General features: G+C 29.5%; 1 long non-coding RNA gene across 1 annotated transcript; it reads right to left on the bottom strand.

Annotated features, from left to right (window-relative positions):
- Positions 1-17,564: 17,564 nt before the first annotated feature.
- On the bottom strand, positions 17,565-18,682 carry LOC127135444 (uncharacterized). Its single transcript, XR_007808555.1, has 3 exons — positions 18,570-18,682; positions 18,335-18,448; positions 17,565-18,100 (listed from the first exon to the last, which is right to left on the bottom strand). It is a non-coding gene; the product is annotated as an uncharacterized LOC127135444 (long non-coding RNA).
- Positions 18,683-18,895: the final 213 nt, after the last annotated feature.

Genomic DNA, 18,895 nt, shown 5'->3' on the forward strand with positions numbered 1-18,895 from the left:
CAACTTTAAAAATGTTGGTAATTCAATCTTAAAAGGGGTGCAGGTTCCTACTTAATCCATTCATGTTCGTAAAGAACCCAAATAATTGGTGTTTATATGGCAAAAATGATCTTTGCTTATTGCTTCCCTTTCTCTTTTTATTTGTCAAATAAAGCTTCTCGTATGTCGATAATGCCTTTTTGGGTTGTTCTTCCTTCCTTTTTCTAATGACGATGCTTTCTACTTTTGTCTTGACATGATTTTTTGGCACCGAAGAATTCAATATCACTAAAGAATCCCTATTGTCACTATTACATCTGAGATCCATGTTTTGCCTAAACCTCCATAAATTTGATGACCCTGTGGAGTTGCTTTTTTTGCAATGCTCCTTTGACTCCAACATCTCAACCAATGTTATATTTTCTAGAAACTCATTTTGAGTTTCTTTAGAATTACCATCTGGTCTTGATTGTGGACTTATGGAATTATTAATAAAGATCTTCTTTAGAGGTGGTCGAATATGTGAGGCAACATTGTTTGGAGTGGAAGTGTCAAAACGAGATTGGTCAAAATGAGGAAGTAATGTTCTTAGTTTTCCATTTTCAAATAAATCATCAGCAAATATTCGTATACCTTGGAAATTAGCGTTCGGAAAACTAAACTCTTGTTCGTCAATGTTTTCTTCATCATTGTTGTGAATTTTTTGTTTGGTGCTACAACATAAATCAATTTTATCTTGAAAGGGAGTGAAGCCTTCCAAATCTAAAGAAGTATCATTGTTAATTTTCTCGTTTGTGTTACAATATGGATCAAGATTATCTCGATTGGAAAAAAACTCATCAAAATCAATAAATGTGTCGCCACTTATATCTTGTTTTATGCTACATTCTGGATCTACTTTATCTGGAATAGGATCTAACCCATGAAAATCAAGGAAAGGGTAAGGTGTGCATAGAATTGATAATGCTTGCACTCTTAACATCTCAATATTTATGTTTGTTTTCTGCATTTTTTTCGAAAGCAAGTTTGAGATATGCGGTTAGGTGATTTGAATATTGCAAATGATTGTGAAATGATAAATATTTATATCAAAACAACAGGCCGGTGTCAGATACTGTTGGTTAAACAAAACTCAGTTAGCTTGGATAGTTTAGGAGGTATTTACATATGGAATGTATGTTAGAGTGTAAAGATGTTGCTAGTTTCTTTTTTGTTATACGTTATATTTGTTGCAAGTATATTTTAAACCATACAATATATTACTTTTTTATTTACAAATAAGGTTATTATAGTGAGATTATAACTATTTTTCCTTTTTTAGAGAATTGTTTGCGTGTTATCATATTTAGTAAGTGTTCAACTGCTAACTAGTATGTGCAACATCTTCCGTTTTTCTTATTAGTGAGTACTTACCTAATACATTTTTTATGTAAGGTCTTCTTGTATGATACCAAAACAAGGAAAATGAATTGATATTTGAAAAAACAATTTTATTCAATTGCTCCAAATAAATTAGATTTATATATCATAACAATGTCCACACGTAAAACATATAAGTACAAAATATTTCTCAAAAATAATCAATAAACTCTCTATCATAAAATTAAATATGTGCATATATTATTTCTATTATTTTTTAAAACTTTCCTATATTAATTAAATTTATAAGTTTCCTAAAATGAAATACCATACTTATTGAACCATTATTGATTCTATAAAATTTCCTTTAAAGTGTATTAGTCAAAACTTATGCTAAGTTTCATAATGATAACATATCTATAGTTAAGGTTTACATGGAAGTTTATTTACAGTTATACAATTTCCATCCAATAGAAATTTTCAATTAATTTTTCGATTGAACATTAAAAGACAACACAGTTTTTAGTCTTTCCACCAGAATATTCTAATACACGGGATGATGGAGAATAGGCAAAAATGAAGTCATTTGACGAAAAAGTGACAATATAAATGTTCATTTAAGTATAAAAGTTTATTATATATCCTTTTTTATTCTTTATAACGTATTTTCCTATTTTAAATTTAATATGATTTTTAATTATAATACACTATTTAAAGCTTGATTGATAAACAACTATCTTTTTACCATACAAATATGATATGTTACTACCCTTAAAATATAAATGAGTTGTTGAAATTATTTCTCAGAAATAAGAGAGTACACGACATTGTGACGTAATGTACCTGAGAAAAAAAGTTTCTTCGATAGGTAATAAACATTATTTTTTATAAAAAACTTATTTGTTTAAGCCAATTCATTAATATAAATTTGTTTTTTTAAATTTGTTTTTATTAACATTTAGTAGTTTATAACTTCCCACATTTATCTACTTTTTAGACACTCGTCACAATGCTTTCTTAATTTACTTGATGACAAAAATAATGCGAAAGGAAAATGTACAATTATAAATGAGTAATGTATTTATTATTGTTGAAAAAATAATATATAACCTTTTTCGGTCGGGAATAAAGACAGTAGTGTAAAATATATTTGAAACTCGTTCTAAGCATTGGTCCCGTGAGGTGGTGAAAAAATAGGATTCGTGATAAGGGTGTTTGGTCGAGGACTTGTGAAGGTTGCTCCATAAAATAATGTCAAATATGTCATTTCATGTGAAAAAATAAAGTTAACAATTCTTCTCTTATAATATACAAAGAAAGAATTAAAAATAGATGATTATATTGTAATGGGGGAGACAATAGAGTTTGATGAAATCAAAAGTTTTCTATTTTTAGTCATTATCAGTATTATTTCGATTGTAAGTGGATGTGACTAAAATATCTATGTACCACGTGTTTTTCCTTAATGAGACTCGCAGAAAAATGTGTATTACATCATAAAAGAAAAGATCATTCACTCCTCATTATCATAAGGGGAAATGCATACTCTATATTCTCATTATGAAATAAATCGAACCCAACGCTAGTTGGGTAATTATTATGTACATGAAACTGATCTACATTGTCAAAATTTGATGAAGTTTCAACTTTAAAAATGTTGGTAATTCAATCTTAAAAGGGGTGCAGGTTCCTACTTAATCCATTCATGTTCGTAAAGAACCCAAATAATTGGTGTTTATATGGCAAAAATGATCTTTGCTTATTGCTTCCCTTCCTCTTTTTATTTGTCAAATAAAGCTTCTCGTATGTCGATAATGCCTTTTTGGGTTGTTCTTCCTTCCTTTTTCTAATGACGATGCTTTCTACTTTTGTCTTGACATGATTTTTTGGCACCGAAGAATTCAATATCACTAAAGAATCCCTATTGTCACTATTACATCTGAGATCCATGTTTTGCCTAAACCTCCATAAATTTGATGACCCTGTGGAGTTGCTTTTTTTGCAATGCTCCTTTGACTCCAACATCTCAACCAATGTTATATTTTCTAGAAACTCATTTTGAGTTTCTTTAGAATTACCATCTGGTCTTGATTGTGGACTTATGGAATTATTAATAAAGATCTTCTTTAGAGGTGGTCGAATATGTGAGGCAACATTGTTTGGAGTGGAAGTGTCAAAACGAGATTGGTCAAAATGAGGAAGTAATGTTCTTAGTTTTCCATTTTCAAATAAATCATCAGCAAATATTCGTATACCTTGGAAATTAGCGTTCGGAAAACTAAACTCTTGTTCGTCAATGTTTTCTTCATCATTGTTGTGAATTTTTTGTTTGGTGCTACAACATAAATCAATTTTATCTTGAAAGGGAGTGAAGCCTTCCAAATCTAAAGAAGTATCATTGTTAATTTTCTCGTTTGTGTTACAATATGGATCAAGATTATCTCGATTGGAAAAAAACTCATCAAAATCAATAAATGTGTCGCCACTTATATCTTGTTTTATGCTACATTCTGGATCTACTTTATCTGGAATAGGATCTAACCCATGAAAATCAAGGAAAGGGTAAGGTGTGCATAGAATTGATAATGCTTGCACTCTTAACATCTCAATATTTATGTTTGTTTTCTGCATTTTTTTCGAAAGCAAGTTTGAGATATGCGGTTAGGTGATTTGAATATTGCAAATGATTGTGAAATGATAAATATTTATATCAAAACAACAGGCCGGTGTCAGATACTGTTGGTTAAACAAAACTCAGTTAGCTTGGATAGTTTAGGAGGTATTTACATATGGAATGTATGTTAGAGTGTAAAGATGTTGCTAGTTTCTTTTTTGTTATACGTTATATTTGTTGCAAGTATATTTTAAACCATACAATATATTACTTTTTTATTTACAAATAAGGTTATTATAGTGAGATTATAACTATTTTTCCTTTTTTAGAGAATTGTTTGCGTGTTATCATATTTAGTAAGTGTTCAACTGCTAACTAGTATGTGCAACATCTTCCGTTTTTCTTATTAGTGAGTACTTACCTAATACATTTTTTATGTAAGGTCTTCTTGTATGATACCAAAACAAGGAAAATGAATTGATATTTGAAAAAACAATTTTATTCAATTGCTCCAAATAAATTAGATTTATATATCATAACAATGTCCACACGTAAAACATATAAGTACAAAATATTTCTCAAAAATAATCAATAAACTCTCTATCATAAAATTAAATATGTGCATATATTATTTCTATTATTTTTTAAAACTTTCCTATATTAATTAAATTTATAAGTTTCCTAAAATGAAATACCATACTTATTGAACCATTATTGATTCTATAAAATTTCCTTTAAAGTGTATTAGTCAAAACTTATGCTAAGTTTCATAATGATAACATATCTATAGTTAAGGTTTACATGGAAGTTTATTTACAGTTATACAATTTCCATCCAATAGAAATTTTCAATTAATTTTTCGATTGAACATTAAAAGACAACACAGTTTTTAGTATTTCCACTAGAATATTCTAATGCACGAGATGATGGAGAATAGGCAAAAATGAAGTCATTTGACGAAAAAGTGACAATATAAATGTTCATTTAAGTATAAAAGTTTATTATATATCCTTTTTTATTCTTTATAACGTATTTTCCTATTTTAAATTTAATATGATTTTTAATTATAATACACTATTTAAAGCTTGATTGATAAACAACTATCTTTTTACCATACAAATATGATATGTTACTACCCTTAAAATATAAATGAGTTGTTGAAATTATTTCTCAGAAATAAGAGAGTACACGACATTGTGACGTAATGTACCTGAGAAAAAAAGTTTCTTCGATAGGTAATAAACATTATTTTTTATAAAAAACTTATTTGTTTAAGCCAATTCATTAATATAAATTTGTTTTTTTAAATTTGTTTTTATTAACATTTAGTAGTTTATAACTTCCCACATTTATCTACTTTTTAGACACTCGTCACAATGCTTTCTTAATTTACTTGATGACAAAAATAATGCGAAAGGAAAATGTACAATTATAAATGAGTAATGTATTTATTATTGTTGAAAAAATAATATATAACCTTTTTCGGTCGGGAATAAAGACAGTAGTGTAAAATATATTTGAAACTCGTTCTAAGCATTGGTCCCGTGAGGTGGTGAAAAAATAGGATTCGTGATAAGGGTGTTTGGTCGAGGACTTGTGAAGGTTGCTCCATAAAATAATGTCAAATATGTCATTTCATGTGAAAAAATAAAGTTAACAATTCTTCTCTTATAATATACAAAGAAAGAATTAAAAATAGATGATTATATTGTAATGGGGGAGACAATAGAGTTTGATGAAATCAAAAGTTTTCTATTTTTAGTCATTATCAGTTTTATTTCGATTGTAAGTGGATGTGACTAAAATATCTATGTACCACGTGTTTTTCCTTAATGAGACTCGCAGAAAAATGTGTATTACATCATAAAAGAAAAGATCATTCACTCCTCATTATCATAAGGGGAAATGCATACTCTATATTCTCATTATGAAATAAATCGAACCCAACGCTAGTTGGGTAATTATTATGTACATGAAACTGATCTACATTGTCAAAATTTGATGAAGTTTCAACTTTAAAAATGTTGGTAATTCAATCTTAAAAGGGGTGCAGGTTTCTACTTAATCCATTCATGTTCGTAAAGAACCCAAATAATTGGTGTTTATATGGCAAAAATGATCTTTGCTTATTGCTTCCCTTCCTCTTTTTATTTGTCAAATAAAGCTTCTCGTATGTCGATAATGCCTTTTTGGGTTGTTCTTCCTTCCTTTTTTTAATGACGATGCTTTGTACTTTTGTCTTGACATGATTTTTTGGCACCGAAGAATTCAATATCACTAAAGAATCCCTATTGTCACTATTACATCTGAGATCCATGTTTTGCCTAAACCTCCATAAATTTGATGACCCTGTGGAGTTGCTTTTTTTGCAATGCTCCTTTGACTCCAACATCTCAACCAATGTTATATTTTCTAGAAACTCATTTTGAGTTTCTTTAGAATTACCATCCTGTCTTGATTGTGGACTTATGGAATTATTAATAAAGATCTTCTTTAGAGGTGGTCGAATATGTGAGGCAACATTGTTTGGAGTGGAAGTGTCAAAACGAGATTGGTCAAAATGAGGAAGTAATGTTCTTAGTTTTCCATTTTCAAATAAATCATCGGCAAATATTCGTATACCTTGGAAATTAGCGTCCCGGAAAACTAAACTCTTGTTCGTCAATGTTTTCTTCATCATTGTTGTGAATTTTTTGTTTGGTGCTACAACATAAATCAATTTTATCTTGAACGGGAGTGAAGCCTTCCAAATCTAAAGAAGTATCATTGTTAATTTTCTCGTTTGTGTTACAATATGGATCAAGATTATCTCGATTGGAAGAAAACTCATCAATATCAATAATGGTGTCGCCGCTTATATCTTGTTTTATGCTACATTCTGGATCTACTTTATCTGGAATAGGATCTAACCCATGAAAATCAAGGAAAGGGTAAGGTGTGCATAGAATTGATAATGCTTGCACTCTTAACATCTCAATATTTATGTTTGTTTTCTGCATTTTTTTCGAAAGCAAGTTTGAGATATGCGGTTAGGTGATTTGAATATTGCAAATGATTGTGAAATGATAAATATTTATATCAAAACAACAGGCCGGTGTCAGATACTGTTGGTTAAACAAAACTCAGTTAGCTTGGATAGTTTAGGAGGTATTTACATATGGAATGTATGTTAGAGTGTAAAGATGTTGCTAGTTTCTTTTTTGTTATACGTTATATTTGTTGCAAGTATATTTTAAACCATACAATATATTACTTTTTTATTTACAAATAAGGTTATTATAGTGAGATTATAACTATTTTTCCTTTTTTAGAGAATTGTTTGCGTGTTATCATATTTAGTAAGTGTTCAACTGCTAACTAGTATGTGCAACATCTTCCATTTTTCTTATTAGTGAGTACTTACCTAATACATTTTTTATGTAAGGTCTTCTTGTATGATACCAAAACAAGGAAAATGAATTGATATTTGAAAAAACAATTTTATTCAATTGCTCCAAATAAATTAGATTTATATATCATAACAATGTCCACACGTAAAACATATAAGTACAAAATATTTCTCAAAAATAATCAATAACTCTCTATCATAAAATTAAATATGTGCATATATTATTTCTATTATTTTTTAAAACTTTCCTATATTAATTAAATTTATAAGTTTCCTAAAATGAAATACCATACTTATTGAACCATTATTGATTCTATAAAATTTCCTTTAAAGTGTATTAGTCAAAACTTATGCTAAGTTTCATAATGATAACATATCTATAGTTAAGGTTTACATGGAAGTTTATTTACAGTTATACAATTTCCATCCAATAGAAATTTTCAATTAATTTGTCGATTGAACATTAAAAGACAACACAGTTTTTAGTATTTCCACCAGAATATTCTAATGCACGAGATGATGGAGAATAGGCAAAAATGAAGTCATTTGACGAAAAAGTGACAATATAAATGTTCATTTAAGTATAAAAGTTTATTATATATCCTTTTTTATTCTTTATAACTTATTTTCCTATTTTAAATTTAATATGATTTTTAATTATAATACACTATTTAAAGCTTGATTGATAAACAACTATCTTTTTACCATACAAATATGATATGTTACTACCCTTAAAATATAAATGAGTTGTTGAAATTATTTCTCAGAAATAAGAGAGTACACGACATTGTGACGTAATGTACCTGAGAAAAAAAGTTTCTTCGATAGGTAATAAACATTATTTTTTATAAAAAACTTATTTGTTTAAGCCAATTCATTAATATAAATTTGTTTTTTTAAATTTGTTTTTATTAACATTTAGTAGTTTATAACTTCCCACATTTATCTACTTTTTAGACACTCGTCACAATGCTTTCTTAATTTACTTGATGACAAAAATAATGCGAAAGGAAAATGTACAATTATAAATGAGTAATGTATTTATTATTGTTGAAAAAATAATATATAACCTTTTTCGGTCGGGAATAAAGACAGTAGTGTAAAATATATTTGAAACTCGTTCTAAGCATTGGTCCCGTGAGGTGGTGAAAAAATAGGATTCGTGATAAGGGTGTTTGGTCGAGGACTTGTGAAGGTTGCTCCATAAAATAATGTCAAATATGTCATTTCATGTGAAAAAATAAAGTTAACAATTCTTCTCTTATAATATACAAAGAAAGAATTAAAAATAGATGATTATATTGTAATGGGGGAGACAATAGAGTTTGATGAAATCAAAAGTTTTCGATTTTTAGTCATTATCAGTTTTATTTCGATTGTAAGTGGATGTGACTAAAATATCTATGTACCACGTGTTTTTCCTTAATGAGACTCGCAGAAAAATGTGTATTACATCATAAAAGAAAAGATCATTCACTCCTCATTATCATAAGGGGAAATGCATACTCTATATTCTCATTATGAAATAAATCGAACCCAACGCTAGTTGGGTAATTATTATGTACATGAAACTGATCTACATTGTCAAAATTTGATGAAGTTTCAACTTGAAGAATGTTGGTAATTCAATCTTAAAAGGGGTGCAGGTTCCTACTTAATCCATTCATGTTCGTAAAGAACCCAAATAATTGGTGTTTATATGGCAAAAATGATCTTTGCTTATTGCTTCCCTTCCTCTTTTTATTTGTCAAATAAAGCTTCTCGTATGTCGATAATGCCTTTTTGGGTTGTTCTTCCTTCCTTTTTTAATGACGATGCTTTCTACTTTTGTCTTGACATGATTTTTTGGCACCGAAGAATTCAATATCACTAAAGAATCCCTATTGTCACTATTACATCTGAGATCCATGTTTTGCCTAAACCTCCATAAATTTGATGACCCTGTGGAGTTGCTTTTTTTGCAATGCTCCTTTGACTCCAACATCTCAACCAATGTTATATTTTCTAGAAACTCATTTTGAGTTTCTTTAGAATTACCATCTGGTCTTGATTGTGGACTTATGGAATTATTAATAAAGATCTTCTTTAGAGGTGGTCGAATATGTGAGGCAACATTGTTTGGAGTGGAAGTGTCAAAACGAGATTGGTCAAAATGAGGAAGTAATGTTCTTAGTTTTCCATTTTCAAATAAATCATCGGCAAATATTCGTATACCTTGGAAATTAGCGTCCGGAAAACTAAACTCTTGTTCGTCAATGTTTTCTTCATCATTGTTGTGAATTTTTTGTTTGGTGCTACAACATAAATCAATTTTATCTTGAAAGGGAGTGAAGCCTTCCAAATCTAAAGAAGTATCATTGTTAATTTTCTCGTTTGTGTTACAATATGGATCAAGATTATCTCGATTGGAAGAAAACTCATCAATATCAATAATGGTGTCGCCGCTTATATCTTGTTTTATGCTACATTCTGGATCTACTTTATCTGGAATAGGATCTAACCCATGAAAATCAAGGAAAGGGTAAGGTGTGCATAGAATTGATAATGCTTGCACTCTTAACATCTCAATATTTATGTTTGTTTTCTGCATTTTTTTCAAAAGCAAGTTTGAGATATGCGGTTAGGTGATTTGAATATTGCAAATGATTGTGAAATGATAAATATTTATATTAAACAACAGGCCGGTGTCAGATACTGTTGGTTAAACAAAACTCAGTTAGCTTGGATAGTTTAGGAGGTATTTACATATGGAATGTATGTTAGAGTGTTAAGATGTTGCTAGTTTCTTTTTTGTTATACGTTATATTTGTTGCAAGTATATTTTAAACCATACAATATATTACTTTTTTATTTACAAATAAGGTTATTATAGTGAGATTATAACTATTTTTCCTTTTTTAGAGAATTGTTTGCGTGTTATCATATTTAGTAAGTGTTCAACTGCTAACTAGTATGTGCAACATCATCCATTTTTCTTATTAGTGAGTACTTACTTAATACATTTTTTATGTAAGGTCTTCTTGTATGATACCAAAACAAGGAAAATGAATTGATATTTGAAAAAACAATTTTATTCAATTGCTCCAAATAAATTAGATTTATATATCATAACAATGTCCACACGTAAAACATATAAATACAAAATATTTCTCAAAAATAATCAATTAACTCTCTATCATAAAATTAAAATGTGCATATATTATTTCTATTATTTTTTAAAACTTTCCTATATTAACTAAATTTATAAGTTTCCTAAAATGAAATACCATACTTATTGAACCATTATTGATTCTATAAAATTTCCTTTAAAGTGTATTAGTCAAAACTTATGCTAAGTTTCATAATGATAACATATCTATAGTTAAGGTTTACATGGAAGTTTATTTACAGTTATACAATTTCCATCCAATAGAAATTTTCAATTAATTTGTCGATTGAACATTAAAAGACAACACAGTTTTTAGTATTTCCACCAGAATATTCTAATGCACGGGATGATGGAGAATAGGCAAAAATGAAGTCATTTGACGAAAAAGTGACAATATAAATGTTTATTTAAGTATAAAAGTTTATTATATATCCTTTTTTTATTCTTTATAACTTATTTTCCTATTTTAAATTTAATATGATTTTTAATTATAATACACTATTTAAAGCTTGATTGATAAACAACTATCTTTTTACCATACAAATATGATATGTTACTACCCTTAAAATATAAATGAGTTGTTGAAATTATTTCTCAGAAATAAGAGAGTACACAACATTGTGACGTAATGTACCTGAGAAAAAAAGTTTCTTCGATAGGTAATAAACATTATTTTTTATAAAAAACTTATTTGTTTAAGCCAATTCATTAATATAAATTTGTTTTTTAAATTTTTTTTATTAACATTTAGTAGTTTATAACTTACCACATTTATCTACTTTTTAGACACTCGTCACAATGCTTTCCTAATTTACTTGATGACAAAAATAATCCGAAAGGAAAATGTACAATTATAAATGAGTAATATTTATTGTTGTTGAAAAAATAATATATAACCTTTTTCGGTCGGGAATAAAGACAGTAGTGTAAAATATATTTGAAACTCGTTCTAAGCATTGGTCCCGTGAGGTGGTGAAAAAATAGGATTCGTGATAAGGGTGTTTGGTCGAGGACTTGTGAAGGTTGCTCCATAAAATAATGTCAAATATGTCACTTCATGTGAAAAAGTAAAGTTAACAATTCTTCTCTTATAATATACAAAGAAAGAATTAAAAATAGATGATTATATTGTAATGGGGGAGACAATAGAGTTTGATGAAATCAAAAGTTTTCGATTTTTAGTCATTATCAGTTTTATTTCGATTGTAAGTGGATGTGACTAAAATATCTATGTACCACGTGTTTTTCCTTATTGAGACTCGCAGAAAAATGTGTATTACATCATAAAAGAAAAGATCATTCACTCCTCATTATCATAAGGGGAAATGCATACTCTATATTCTCATTATGAAATAAATCGAACCCAACGCTAGTTGGGTAATTATTATGTACATGAAACTGATCTACATTGTCAAAATTTGAGGAAGTTTCAACTTGAAAAATGTTGGTAATTCAATCTTAAAAGGGGTGCAGGTTCCTACTTAATCCATTCATGTTCGTAAAGAACCCAAATAATTGGTGTTTATATGGCAAAAATGATCTTTGCTTATTGCTTCCCTTCCTCTTTTTATTTGTCAAATAAAGCTTCTCGTATGTCGATAATGCCTTTTTGGGTTGTTCTTCCTTCCTTATTTTAATGACGATGCTTTGTACTTTTGTCTTGACATGATTTTTTGGCACCGAAGAATTCAATATCACTAAAGAATCCCTATTGTCACTATTACATCTGAGATCCATGTTTTGCCTAAACCTCCATAAATTTGATGACCCTGTGGAGTTGCTTTTTTTGCAATGCTCCTTTGACTCCAACATCTCAACCAATGTTATATTTTCTAGAAACTCATTTTGAGTTTCTTTAGAATTACCATCTGGTCTTGATTGTGGACTTATGGAATTATTAATAAAGATCTTCTTTAGAGGTGGTCGAATATGTGAGGCAACATTGTTAGGAGTGGAAGTGTCAAAACGAGATTGGTCAAAATGAGGCAGTAATGTTCTTAGTTTTCCATTTTCAAATAAATCATCGGCAAATATTCGTATACCTTGGAAATTAGCGTCCGGAAAACTAAACTCTTGTTCGTCAATGTTTTCTTCATCATTGTTGTGAATTTTTTGTTTGGTGCTACAACATAAATCAATTTTATCTTGAAAGGGAGTGAAGCCTTCCAAATCTAAAGAAGTATCATTGTTAATTTTCTCGTTTGTGTTACAATATGGATCAAGATTATCTCGATTGGAAGAAAACTCATCAAAATCAATAAATGTGTCGCCGCTTATATCTTGTTTTATGCTACATTCTGGATCTACTTTATATGGAATAGGATCTAACCCATGAAAATCAAGGAAAGGGTAAGGTGTGCATAGAATTGATAATGCTTGCACTCTTAACATCTCAATATTTATGTTTGTTTTCTGCATTTTTTTCAAAAGCAAGTTTGAGATATGCGGTTAGGTGATTTGAATATTCCAAATGATTGTGAAATGATAAATATTTATATTAATACAACAGGCCGGTGTCAGATACTGTTGGTTAAACAAAACTCAGTTAGCTTGGATAGTTTAGGAGGTATTTACATATGGAATGTATGTTAGAGTGTTAAGATGTTGCTAGTTTCTTTTTTGTTATACGTTATATTTGTTGCAAGTATATTTTAAACCATACAATATATTACTTTTTTATTTACAATTAAGGTTATTATAGTGAGATTATAACTATTTTTCCTTTTTTAGAGAATTGTTTGTGTGTTATCATATTTAGTAAGTGTTCAACTGCTAACTAGTATGTGCAACATCATCCATTTTTCTTATTAGTGAGTACTTACTTAATACATTTTTTATGTAAGGTCTTCTTGTATGATACCAAAACAAGGAAAATGAATTGATATTTGAAAAAACAATTTTATTCAATTGCTCCAAATAAATTAGATTTATATATCATAACAATGTCCACACGTAAAACATATAAATACAAAATATTTCTCAAAAATAATCAATAAGCTCTCTATCATAAAATTAAAAATGTGCATATATTATTTCTATTAATTTTTAAAACTTTCCTATATTAACTAAATTTATAAGTTTCCTAAAATGAAATACCATACTTATTGAACCATTATTGATTCTATAAAATTTCCTTTAAAGTGTATTAGTCAAAACTTATGCTAAGTTTCATAATGATAACATATCTATAGTTAAGGTTTACATGGAAGTTTATTTACAGTTATACAATTTCCATCCAATAGAAATTTTCAATTAATTTGTCGATTGAACATTAAAAGACAACACAGTTTTTAGTATTTCCACCAGAATATTCTAATGCACGGGATGATGGAGAATAGGCAAAAATGAAGTCATTTGACGAAAAAGTGACAATATAAATGTTTATTTAAGTATAAAAGTTTATTATATATCCTTTTTTTATTCTTTATAACTTATTTTCCTATTTTAAATTTAATATGATTTTTAATTATAATACACTATTTAAAGCTTGATTGATAAACAACTATCTTTTTACCATACAAATATGATATGTTACTACCCTTAAAATATAAATGAGTTGTTGAAATTATTTCTCAGAAATAAGAGAGTACACAACATTGTGACGTAATGTACCTGAGAAAAAAAGTTTCTTCGATATTATTTTTTATAAAAAACTTATTTGTTTAAGCCAATTCATTAATATAAATTTTTTTTTTAATTTTATTTTATTAACATTTAGTAGTTTATAACTTACCACATTTATCTACTTTTTAGACACTCGTCACAATGCTTTCCTAATTTACTTGATGACAAAAATAATCCGAAAGGAAAATGTACAATTATAAATGAGTAATATATTTATTGTTGTTGAAAAAATAATATATAACCTTTTTCGGTCGGGAATAAAGACAGTAGTGTAAAATATATTTGAAACTCGTTCTAAGCATTGGTCCCGTGAGGTGGTGAAAAAATAGGATTCGTGATAAGGGTGTTTGGTCGAGGACTTGTGAAGGTTGCTCCATAAAATAATGTCAAATATCTCATTTCATGTGAAAAAATAAAGTTAACAATTCTTCTCTTATAATATACAAAGAAAGAATTAGAAATAGATGATTATATTGTAATGGGGGAGACAATAGAGTTTGATGAAATCAAAAGTTTTCGATTTTTAGTCATTATCAGTTTTATTTCGATTGTAAGTGGATGTGACTAAAATATCTATGTACCACGTGTTTTTCCTTATTGAGACTCGCAGAAAAATGTGTTTTACATCATAAAAGAAAAGATCATTCACTCCTCATTATCATAAGGGGAAATGCATACTCTATATTCTCATTATGAAATAAATCGAACCCAACGCTAGTTGGGTAATTATTATGTACATGAAACTGATCTACATTGTCAAAATTTGAGGAAGTTTCAACTTGAAAAATGTTGGTAATTCAATCTTAAAAGGGGTGCAGGTTCCTACTTAATCCATTCATGTTCGTAAAGAACCCAAATAATTGGTGTTTATATGGCAAAAATGATCTTTGCTTATTGCTTCCCTTCCTCTTTTTATTTGTCAAATAAAGCTTCTCGTATGTCGATAATGCCTTTTTGGGTTGTTCTTCCTTCCTTATTTTAATGACGATGCTTTGTACTTTTGTCTTGACATGATTTTTTGGCACCGAAGAATTCAATATCACTAAAGAATCCCTATTGTCACTATTACATCTGAGATCCATGTTTTGCCTAAACCTCCATAAATTTGATGACCCTGTGGAGTTGCTTTTTTTGCAATGCTCCTTTGACTCCAACATCTCAACCAATGTTATATTTTCTAGAAACTTATTTTGAGTTTCTTTAGAATTACCATCTGGTCTTGATTGTGGACTTATGGAATTATTAATAAAAATCTTCTTTAGAGGTGGTCGAATATGTGAGGCAACATTGTTTGGAGTGGAAGTGTCAAAACGAGATTGGTCAAAATGAGGAAGTAATGTTCTTAGTTTTCCATTTTCAAATAAATCATCGGCAAATATTCGTATACCTTGGAAATTAGCGTCCGGAAAACTAAACTCTTGTTCGTCAATGTTTTCTTCATCATTGTTGTGAATTTTTTGTTTGGTGCTACAACATAAATCAATTTTATCTTGAAAGGGAGTGAAGCCTTCCAAATCTAAAGAAGTATCATTGTTAATTTTCTCGTTTGTGTTACAATATGGATCAAGATTATCTCGATTGGAAGAAAACTCATCAAAATCAATAAATGTGTCGCCGCTTATATCTTGTTTTATGCTACATTCTGGATCTACTTTATATGGAATAGGATCTAACCCATGAAAATCAAGGAAAGGGTAAGGTGTGCATAGAATTGATAATGCTTGCACTCTTAACATCTCAATATTTATGTTTGTTTTCTGCATTTTTTTCAAAAGCAAGTTTGAGATATGCGGTTAGGTGATTTGAATATTCCAAATGATTGTGAAATGATAAATATTTATATTAATACAACAGGCCGGTGTCAGATACTGTTGGTTAAACAAAACTCAGTTAGCTTGGATAGTTTATGAGGTATTTACATATGGAATGTATGTTAGAGTGTTAAGATGTTGCTAGTTTCTTTTTTGTTATACGTTATATTTGTTGCAAGTATATTTTAAACCATACAATATATTACTTTTTTATTTACAAATAAGGTTATTATAGTGAGATTATAACTATTTTTCCTTTTTTAGAGAATTGTTTTGTGTGTTATCATATTTAGTAAGTGTTCAACTGCTAACTAGTATGTGCAACATCATCCATTTTTCTTATTAGTGAGTACTTACTTAATACATTTTTTATGTAAGGTCTTCTTGTATGATACCAAAACAAGGAAAATGAATTGATATTTGAAAAAACAATTTTATTCAATTGCTCCAAATAAATTAGATTTATATATCATAAAAATGTCCACACGTAAAACATATAAATACAAAATATTTCTCAAAAATAATCAATTAACTCTCTATCATAAAATTAAAAATGTGCATATATTATTTCTATTATTTTTTAAAACTTTCCTATATTAACTAAATTTATAAGTTTCCTAAAATGAAATACCATACTTATTGAACCATTATTGATTCTATAAAATTTCCTTTAAAGTGTATTAGTCAAAACTTATGCTAAGTTTCATAATGATAACATATCTATAGTTAAGGTTTACATGGAAGTTTATTTACAGTTATACAATTTCCATCCAATAGAAATTTTCAATTAATTTGTCGATTGAACATTAAAAGACAACACAGTTTTTAGTATTTCCACCAAAATATTCTAATGCACGGGGTGATGGAGAATAGGCAAAAATGAAGTCATTTGACGAAAAAGTGACAATATAAATGTTTATTTAAGTATAAAAGTTTATTATATATCCTTTTTTTATTCTTTATAACTTATTTTCCTATTTTAAATTTAATATGATTTTTAATTATAATACACTATTTAAAGCTTGATTGATAAACAACTATCTTTTTACCATACAAATATGATATGTTACTACCCTTAAAATATAAATGAGTTGTTGAAATTATTTCTCAGAAATAAGAGAGTACACGACATTGTGACGTAATGTACCCACTACAACAAACAAGACCTTAGACAGCGCTTTTTTTAGCCTTAGACAGCGCTTTAAAGCGCTGTCTAAACCTCCGCTGCTAAAGGTTTAGACAGCGCTTTTTTAAATCTTAAAAGCGCTGTCTAAGCCCCCCCCCCCCCTTAGACAGCGCTTTGGCCAAAAGCGCTTTATAAGACCCTCTTATTTTAAATTTTTTAGGTATATCTTAGACAGCGCTTTTGAAAAGCGCTGTCTAAGCCCCACCCCCTTAGACAGCGCTTTGGCCAAAAGCGCTTTCTAAGACCCTCCTATTTTAATTTTTTTAGGTATACCTTAGACAGCGCTTTTCAAAAAGCGCTGTCTAAGCCCCCCCCCCCCCCCCTTAGACAGCGCTTTTGCCTAAAGCGCTTTCTAATCCCCCCCCCCCCCCCCCCCTTAGACAGCGCTTTTTACAAAAGCGCTGTCTAAGGTATACCATCAAGAAAAAGGCAGTCAGTGCTACCCAAATCCGAGCTTTAACCCCTTCTGGAGTATTCTGAATGTCAGGAAGAGGACGTGTTCCTGTATTGAAAATCATTGTTAATCTTTGCTGGACAAAATCATATTAAATACTAACTCACATCAAGAAACTAAGCAATGCCTACAATCCCCAACTCTCCAAAAATCTAGAACTCTTGGAATATAAGTCGACGAATGGTTTAGATCTTAAACAGACACTATCATCAAAAGTCTTTTTGAAATTTAAGTGCAATATAAATAATCTTTACAACCATGAACGCTAAACCTAAGTTATAGTGGCATAGTCCAGAAACAGTCATCATAGACCTATTTGTGCAATTGGGTGAAAGTTTAGTGAATAAGAAAAATAAGAAGATAGATCAAAAGGGTGCATCAATAAATGCCAAGAAGTCACCAACCTTTAAAGGTATAAGTCCTCTGTAGAGATACCTGCCTCTTCCATTCAGCATCAACAGGTTTGTCTAACATTGGAACGTATTCATCATACCCGGACAAGTTATTAGCAAAGCTTGTCTTTCCTACCACCTTAGCCTGACAAAAACACAAAGTGAATGAGAATCTTAATGTTATACTTTGATTACATCATCGTCGTCTCACAATATCTTTAAATATTATGGACTGCAACAAACAACAACAACAGCCAAAGCCTTTTTCCACAATATGGAGTCAGCTACGTAGATCAAACAACACCACAATATCCTGTCAAATTAGTTATTCTTATATATCTGAAGCAAATAGAAATTTGTATAACAGATCAAGACTCACTTCCTCACGAACAGGGGTCAACCTAAGGTTCTAATAGCTCTTCCTTGCTTTTGGAGAAGCTATATCTTCAGCTTCTGACCCTGATTCAGCAGTAGATGTATCGCTTCCTTTTACCTGTAGGTGGGAGTAGCATAAGTGAGAGTGATATATGACAAATAGACCATTGAGAAAAATGTGTGAAGCACCAAATTTGCTCCACTTGATCAAGGTAACAATCGGCCATGCAAAGAGTTACCATTGGGTATCGAGGCTTTGCATATGCAATAACCTTCCCATCGCTGTTGAGAACCTTTACTACTTGCCTTGCCCGGCGTGGTTCACCATTGAGAACCATCTACAAAATTTTGCAAACACAATCAACTGTCAGCATATTACAAGTCAGACTGGTATATAGTATAACATCCGCATCTTTATTGTCCATGAGGATCCGAAGAACGTACTCCGTCACGGTATCCGGTCTACTTAAGATTAAACCTAAGTTGACGGTCGCGGGTGCTAAGAATCCGAATGACACGTCCAAACCATTGGGGCGCATCAATTTGTCATACAAAAACCTAATAT

This window comes from Lathyrus oleraceus, chromosome 4 (genome assembly GCF_024323335.1).
Source record: "Lathyrus oleraceus cultivar Zhongwan6 chromosome 4, CAAS_Psat_ZW6_1.0, whole genome shotgun sequence".
Taxonomy (NCBI): domain Eukaryota; kingdom Viridiplantae; phylum Streptophyta; class Magnoliopsida; order Fabales; family Fabaceae; genus Lathyrus; species Lathyrus oleraceus.